Below are 8,950 nucleotides of genomic sequence, written 5' to 3'. Positions count from 1 at the left end.
TCCTAAACCAAAGTCCTTACACACAGAGAAGACTCATACAGTATTAGATAAACAAAATACTTGAAAGTGAAAAAGAACAATTTAACTCTTTCTAGTTCACATCATATAACCAAAATAATTGCCATTCAAAATCCGAGAAATATAGCGAGTGAGATGGAAATAACTATTCTGTAATTTCAAACGAGAGATTGAGAGAGAACACAGGTTCGAACTCTTGTCCTACGTTGAAGGAAGGGGGTGTAGCTCAAATGGTAGAGCGCTCGCTTAGCATGTGAGAGGTACGGGGATCGATACCCCGCATCTCCAACTTCGTTTTTATATATATTTTTACAGTACTTTAACATTTGTTTTCACAGCTTAACTGATAAGATTGTTACTGAAATTTGGACTCTTTCAGCAGACACCAGAAAAAGGTGGGAGGCCTCTGAAATATGGTGTTATAGGCGAATGCTGAGAATAAGTTATACTGGCAGGAACAAATCAAGGGTGTTAAATGATATAAATGTTGTGTTGTCAGAGAAACAATTGAGACCTTGCAATTGTGTGTAAACAAGGCAGAAAGTCAGTCAGATCAGCAACTTGGGACTTGGTCACAATTTTTGTGATGCCATATGACAGCAGGGTTTACCAATAGACAACGCATGCTTGTATTATTTTCTCAGACGGTAGTACCTTCCTGTTTGATAGCTGCCTACTACCTAACAAAAGGTTAGCGAAAACTTCAAGAGAAATATATGAATTGTATAGAAAAAGAATATACAGTAATTAGGGATGAGGGGATAATAACAGAAATATTAATGGGTAAAGTTAGGGGTAGTAGAGCCAGGGGAAGGCAGAGACTGGGATGGGTGAATGAAATTAAAAACTGGGTCACCAGAGAGACAAAATCTTGTAAGATTGGTAAAAATATCCTGAAAACGTTTCGAGTGGAGGACTGTGGTCGCCAACCCTCAGATATGAGGACAGTACTCTGAATGCAGTTCTGATAGTATGGGATTAACTATTATCAGTAGTAGTAATTGTAGTAATAGGGTGGTGGTGATAGTAGTAGTAGTAGTATTGGTGGTAGTATTGGGGGTGGTGGTGATAGTAGTAGTAGTAATGGTAGTAGTTGTAGTAATAATAGTAGGTCTGTATTGCTTTGCCTCTTGGGAACAAGATCATCGACCTGTTAGCCAACAACAGTCGGAGTAGCAAGTCACTGAATGCCGCATAGATCTGCGGCTTAACTAACTCAACTCAGGTAGATACTTTTGTATTAGGATAGTTAGGTAATAAAATGGTGAAGGTAGAGCTATAAGGGAAGATTGGAAGCCATTTTAATAATAAACAAATAGTAGTAGTAGTATCAATTCTATATGGGATACCACCTTTTGCGATTTTGGGATCCACACCTTCTAATAACAAACACAGAAAGCGCACAATTAAAAAGGTATTTGTCCATTTTCAACCCCTACTTTATCTTATCCTTGTTATTTCCTCCTATTACAACAGGTAGAACAACGTCGCGGTCAACACGGCGTCCCTCAGGGTCTTTTTGGACCTTTTATTTATCAATTATCAACCGCAGTTTGTCTATGTTCGCAGAAGGGAAAGAAAGAGAGAGAAAGATTCTGTAATTTCAAGATGAGGAGAGAGTTAGATACTGAGGGAAGTGTGGGAGGAATTGAGGGCGGCGTGGTGGGGTTGAAGGTGGTGTGTATATGCTTCAGGGAGGAGATCTTCACTCAAGTGGACGTGACGGACGCCCTTCAACATTCTTCATCTTCACGACGCCCGTCACTACCACACATAAATATACGAAATACTCCCCTCTCCCGCACACATATACAGTATACAGCACATACTGTAGACACACACACACACACGACTACTAATACTACTATGCTATCACTCGGAATCGAGTGTTGATCATCCATCTATGACAGACTGTTAAGAATTTTTATTGGTGTCGCCTTCGTTGGTGAGCGCCAAGGTGGCTTGAAAAGGCGATACGGGACTTACTGCACAGGGCCGTCCACAGATGTTGCACGTGTGAAGGACCAAGGAGCAAGGACTATAAACAGTAAGGTCAGATCACTGTAACGTCATAAACTTTAACGCTGCCCCGTTCAATGACGTCACACTAGCGACGCACATCATCTGGTGGGTTGGGGCAGTGACAGATGGTGACAGCCTTACCTTGGTTGACGTTTGATTGTTTCAGTTTTTGAGAATACTCGTAAGGCTGAGGCTTTTATGTGGTCAGGTATAGCAAAATGAATGCCTTATATTCTCAAAGTTCTCCAAAAAATAAGTGAGATATCAAAAAAAATAAATAAAAAATATTACAAGGAGACACACGGGGAAGGAAGGGGGGGGGGGGGTTGCCGGGCATTTCGCTGATGACATGGATGAAGCAACTCAATATTTGAGCTTAATATCAATGCAAAAAATTTTCTTTTGCCAGAAATGGCAAGGTGAATGTTTAGGGGTACTCTGGACAACTGGACATTGTTTTACACTGCATACTCAAGAAAGTAGAGCAAGTTTCTCTAAACGTTAAGCATCACGACCGTCACCAGTGAATTAAGTGATGTGACTTTTTGTGTTTTTTCTTTATTTGGGGCAATATTGTTGTTTTCCTTTGTCAGATGTAGCAAGAACGATGTCTCATGTTCTTTTGGATGACCTGATATTGACTGACATTGCAGAATTAAGAAACTACAAGAATCTTCCCTCGCGTCTTGAAACAAACAAACGAAGTGTTGACACCTGAAACCCACGTACCGATGTACATAACTTTCTTTTCTTTCTTTTTTTCAAAATTATTAAATATATTCAGAGTTCATTTTGGCCACAAACAGCAAGATGAATGTCTCACCTTCGCGTAGGTACCTGGATATCGACAGACATTCCAGAATTAAGAAAATTCAAAAGAAATGTGAAGTCTCCTCAAACAAGTTCTCGGTTGGCCTAGAATGAAGTACACACATCTTATAGCAAGGACTAGAATGCTTGAACATTCATAATACAGTACATACCTGCATTTGATTTTGCCGTTGGAAGTTGTAGGGTTGCTACAGCCCATGGATACAGTGGTCTACTTTTTCTTGGTAGCACTTTTAACTGCACTTTCTTTACTCTGTACTCAGTCTGTAATCACCTTTGTAGTGGAGAGAGCACACGCGGGCAAATTTGATGTTTATCGCTTATCCATTTATCTCAAGTTTTCTTTCTCTGGGAAATCTGGAATACTCAATGTGCTCTCTGCTTGGGATTTGAGTGTTGCTGATCTTCCCGTATATTGCACAAATTGCCACAATTAATGATACACTGGTCCAGGGAGCAGACGCAGGCACGCTGAGCTCGCCAGATGACGCGTGTTTACAAGTCACGTTACCGAGCTGTGGATTGTGGATAAAACAAATGCCTGATGAACTAACCTTACTTGTATTTTATCCTTGTGGAGGACTACATCTAATGCGGGAGGGGCAGCGGCAGCATCTTTCCAGCACTGGCGCTTGTCTACCTCGATGATGGTCCACCTCAGCAATCAGCATGCTTCAGGTTTGTATTAAGACTATCTTTATACCTTTTCCGTTGCCCGCCAGCATTACGTTTGACATTCTGTAAAGGACTGTAGAGTTGCATTCCCCATAACGCAGATATCATTTTCACGATAAAAGTCAGTTTAGTCAACATGTAATTATTAATTTCATAAAAAATATAAATCGTCAGTTGTTGTTTTTTTTAGCGTCATTCGAAATTATAGGATGTGAGAGCCTTGTACACTCTCATTGACACAAAATCAGAAATACAGTATGCAAAACGCGAACCATCGTATGGTGAGTCGTGTTTTGTGGAAGGTGAAAATAAAGAGTTTCACACACACACACACACACACACACACATACATACATACATATATATTCTAAAATCTACCACTAGGTGTTGTGGTGGTTCCTCGGAGAAATAAAGCGTTTTAACCCAAACCAAACTCGCCCCGGTAAGCCGAGACCATAGTTCAATTGTTGACCAGGTGTGTAACTGTCGCGCCAAGGATAATAAGGAACCGGTTATCCACAACGCCCTGCCAGTACACCACGGCTGGTAGTGTTCCGAGATAACAATAGAATTGACAGGTGAAGTATTGCCTAATCTTCACCCTTGAATATCCCAAGTCCACACCCAAATGGGTTAAGGTTAAGATCATGGAACCACCAGTTGAACGGGAAGAAAGGGCTGGGGGAAGTGCTTGTGGTAATTCATGTTGTCTCAGCTTGGCATAAAAACAAATTAAGAATATATTATCCAAAAGGACCCTGCTGGAAATAAGCTGAACTGTATACCTGCGTAGTCTACTGTATATATGCCAAAAATTAGGAAATACAAATAGAGGAATACAATGTGCAACGCGGTGCTTGTATTTATATAAGAAATTATTTGGCCTACAACCTTAGCTCTGACTTAAATGATGAATGTGAAGGGCTTATGGCTGGAAATATTATCTAGAACTAAACCCATTCCCGTGGATACTCTACCGTCCACCCAACACTAGTCAGTTTGTGGATCATTTTACCAAGATACTGTACTGTCAAACCTTAGGACCGACTGTCAAACGGGTGACTCTGTTTACCTGCACTGCCTCGCATACAGGAAACTATACCCTGTACTTACACGGCTTACATGCACCGTACCATTGTCGATATTCATGCTGAACTATAACTGCATAGTTTATGAACATGCATATCCAATTGTAAACCTGTTCGACAATTTTACTGAATCAATGTTTTTATTATTATTATTATTAGAAACAGTTACTCTTTTAAGAGAACCAGAGAAAACGCGGCGAGAGAAAGACAAGGAGAAAGTGTGTTTGAGAGCCAGCCAGCCATCTTACACTAGACACAGCCCAGCACCAACCTGATGGTGAGACACTTGTCCTCTCAACATCAGCTGAACAAGATGAACATCACTTATCGTTATGTGTCGTTGCTTTTAACAAACTTGTGTAAATATTCGTGTCGTTTACGAAAGATGAATAATATTCTGTTAACCACTCTCAACCTCCTATATAGTTGTGGCGTCCAGAGAAATCTGGCACGACACATGCTGGAGATTCAACGGCTAGGATATTGTCATATACAGTATATGTAAGCACCATGAAAATCTGGATATACTGTACTGGTTTAGGGTAGACTGGCATATTCAAGTTAGAGCAAAGTCAGCGTCTCGTATGATAGTAATAGTAATAGAAACCTAAACAGAGAAAGACTGTGTAGAGCCAACAGCCCCGTCCTCCCTTTCAGGTTGGTGTCCCTAGCCTCCCTCCCCTCCCTGATCCTCCTGTAGTCCTTCCCTCCTCCCCCTCCTCACCCCAGTGAAGAATGTGACGAGACGCCCTCACCGCGCCACCACCGTATAAGGGGATGGTGAGTCTCATCCCGTCGGACTGGACTGTGTGTGTGTGTGTCTCTTTTGCTGGTCAGGATCCGCTGCCAGCCGCAAGACGCCTGTTGCAAGATGGATGATTTTTTTGCTTAGTAAAAGTGTCATACAAGTTTACATTCGTTCAGCATGTGCAAAGACAGTGCAAATGTACAAAAATACTCATAAAAGGTGCAAGTATGCAGCAGTGCACATAGTGCAAGTATACAACATACATTGACAATACAGGTATAGAGTCTATAGAACAGGTAAACAAACAAGAGTACATAGATCAGGTACAGTATACATATAGAAACCAGGTACACAACTTAATAGACAGCAGGTACCTTCGCCGATCAGTGGCGAAGAGGATAAAAGTAAAAGTAAGTACACAGTCGACATAATCAAAACAGGTACACGGTTTACAAAGACAGCAAGGACACAGTAGTTACAATCAAAACAGGTACACGGTTTACAGAAACAGGACAGAGCAGGTACACAGTGCATACAAACAAATCAAGTACACAGGTTACATAGAGCAGGTACACTGTACACAATAGCAGGTACACCGTGTACATAGACATACAGTGTACATAGAAAGAGCAGGTACACAGTATACATAGACAGAGCAGATACACAGTGTACATAAAAAAGCAGATACACAGTGTACATAGACAGCAGGTACACAGTGTACGTAGACAGAGCAGGTACAGTGTACATAGAGCAGGTACACCGTTACATAGAGCAGGTACTGTACACAGTGTACATAGTGTGGGCAAACAGAACATCGCATAAAGTGCAGATAAACAAACAATGCACAGAGACAGTGCAGATATCCAAACAATGGTAATATAAAGAGAGCGTCTATATGGCCCTGGATATCTCAAGAATGAGGTTAGAAACTTTATTTCCATTGCTTAACGCTGTGAAAGCAGGCGTAAGTAAAAAGTTCCACCCCTCTCGCAGATATGGCGTTATCCTGTTACTCTTATGATAATGCCTCGTCCTGTATTTTGCAACTAAACACTCTCCTGGTTATCTTCCACCTAAAATTTATAGACCTCTAGTGGAAATCAACTTCTTCTGGCTTCTTTGTGTTATTCTTCGTTAACAAGACATACTGTTCACCATTATTTGTATACCTGTATGGTATATATAGTAAGATTTTACTGAATATCTATCTATACATCTATCTTTTGTTTAATTGTTCACGTTTCATTGTGTCTTTGTTCATGTTTGTTTCTATGTTCATGTTTCATTGTTTCTTTGTTCACATTTCACTGTTTCTACATTCACATATTTCAATTTCTTTTCCCACAAAATTTATTAATTCTGTACTCAAATTTCATCATTTCTTTTCCTATACTATTTTTGTCAAGTATTTTCTTGTTTCTTTGTTCCATTTCTTACACTGTTGAAGACTCTTTTTCTTTGTCTCAATGTATAGGACCTTTAATTTCCTTTATCTGTGCTTTACTTTACCCTTACCCTCGGTCAGCTCGTTAACCAAGGGCGGTCTATCAGTTCTTTGTTGAGCAATGTTGATGGGCATATAATGGATCGTGAATGTATTGTATCTTGCTTCATTTCTTATGTGTTAAAGACCTTATGTTGCTTTTTGTTTCTTATGTGTTAAAGACTCACTGTTTTGCTTTTGTTAAATTTCTTGTGTTAAAGGCCCACTGTTTCTTGCAGAATTGAATTAATGGGAGAAAAGGCAGTCACTCAGCACTATAACATATGCCCCAGCCAATACCAAGTTCTCAACAACATGTAAAAATATAATATGTATTGAAATCCATAATAACCTTCTTTGCTTCCACCAACCACTTTTCTGCTGACTTCTTAATCTTTCTTAAATTCACTTTGTCCTAAATGAAGTTGTAATAAATTCTCTTCAATTCATATTCCTGTTGAAGTAATTTTACACTTACATACTCTTCCTATCTTGGCTACTTCTCAAGAGATACTTTCAGTGTGAGCCATCGTCATGAGCCATTATAAAGCACTCCAGTGGCAGAGAAACCATACTCAAAACGTGAATGGTACAAAATATGACGGAGCAGAGATATCAAAAGACCTGTTGACTGAGACCACCATGATTTTGTACCATGTGTTAAGAGACATCAGAGTCTTTCTGGTATTTTAAGTACTGTGTTTGTTTGATAGACCCAGTGTCCAAAATTGTGAGGGTTTGCTATCATACAGAAACCAATGACTTTGTTCTTGAGACTACCACATAACACTTGTCAAAAACTCAAAAATTATTCTGGCCATTACTTCTTTTTAGTGCATCATATCCCTGAAAACTATAGAATAATCCATTGACCAGTACAGTACAGCCCTTCAAAATTTGTTGCTACAAACTTAATTACAGTGTATAAATATAGTGTTCCTTTATTCATTGTCAATCCTTCATTCTTACTAATGTAATATAGATGCATTCTGCTGCCATATCCGGTACTTCCTGGAGATCTAACCCCCCCCCCCCGCCCCAAGTTGCTTTCAAACACATCATAATAATTATCTGGAACTGTAAATCTGCTCCTCCCCTTTGTCCTACTGTATACAACTGTACACATTAATATCTCGTTGACATCCCTACCATTGCCTCCTCCAACACATGCTACATCCACCTATTACTGCTGTGGCTCATTCTGTATTCAAACACATCCACTCCCAAATATGTATAACACCATATTTCCTCCATTTTGTCTCCCAGTGATTCAACATCTATTTTTTAACTTTCTCTACTTGTCTCCATCACTTTACTTTTCCTCAAATTCCCTATTAATTTCCTCCAATACACACTTATAAATTCATTCACCACCATTTGCAACTTTAGTCTCCAAGTCACCTACCCTATATATATATATATATGCTGATAACCACAAGGAATGAAGAAAACACGAAGTGCTTTCTTCTTTCCTTGTGGTTATCAGCATATACCTGGATCACGCGCAACTACAGTGATTTACTTGCATAATATATATATATATATATATATATATATATATATATATATATATATATATATATATATATATATATATATATATATATATATATATATATATATATATATATATATATATACAGCACTTAACATTATTAGGGACCTGCCACGCTTTGCCATAAACAAATAAATTGTACCGGGAAACCCCCACACACACTCTCATCATTCTGTCACTTTATGTAATTTGCTGACAAAACCCATGACCCTTCAGGCTTTTACACCTTCAATGCAGGAGTCATAAAGGCAAGCATGAACTCCGCATGCTTCCCAGATGGGCACTGTAAACTCTTCTGCGCTTCACCTTGCACAGGATGTAAGGGGGTGCCCAATAAACTAGCCCCCTCCAGAGCAATCTAAAGAAATCTATAGTACTATATATATAGGTAACTCACTTATTTACATTATACCCTCTGATCATCAAAATTTTTTTAAGAAAAAACATAACATACATTATACTGTACATACACACGAAAAATACTGAAATGGCAAATATATTTTTATATAGGATGTAAGAAAATATTTGTA

At 39.1% G+C, this 8,950-nt stretch overlaps 1 non-coding gene across 1 annotated transcript; it reads left to right on the top strand.

The window, feature by feature from the left end:
• The first annotated feature begins 233 nt into the window (after positions 1–233).
• On the top strand, positions 234–306 carry Trnaa-agc. The gene has a single exon. It is a non-coding gene; the product is annotated as a tRNA-Ala (tRNA).
• Positions 307–8,950: the final 8,644 nt, after the last annotated feature.

This window comes from Homarus americanus, unplaced genomic scaffold (genome assembly GCF_018991925.1).
Source record: "Homarus americanus isolate GMGI-L3 unplaced genomic scaffold, GMGI_Hamer_2.0 scaffold30108, whole genome shotgun sequence".
NCBI lineage: Eukaryota > Metazoa > Arthropoda > Malacostraca > Decapoda > Nephropidae > Homarus > Homarus americanus.
Note: the sequence above shows the minus strand (reverse complement) of the source record. Positions and strands in the feature narration are given on the sequence as shown.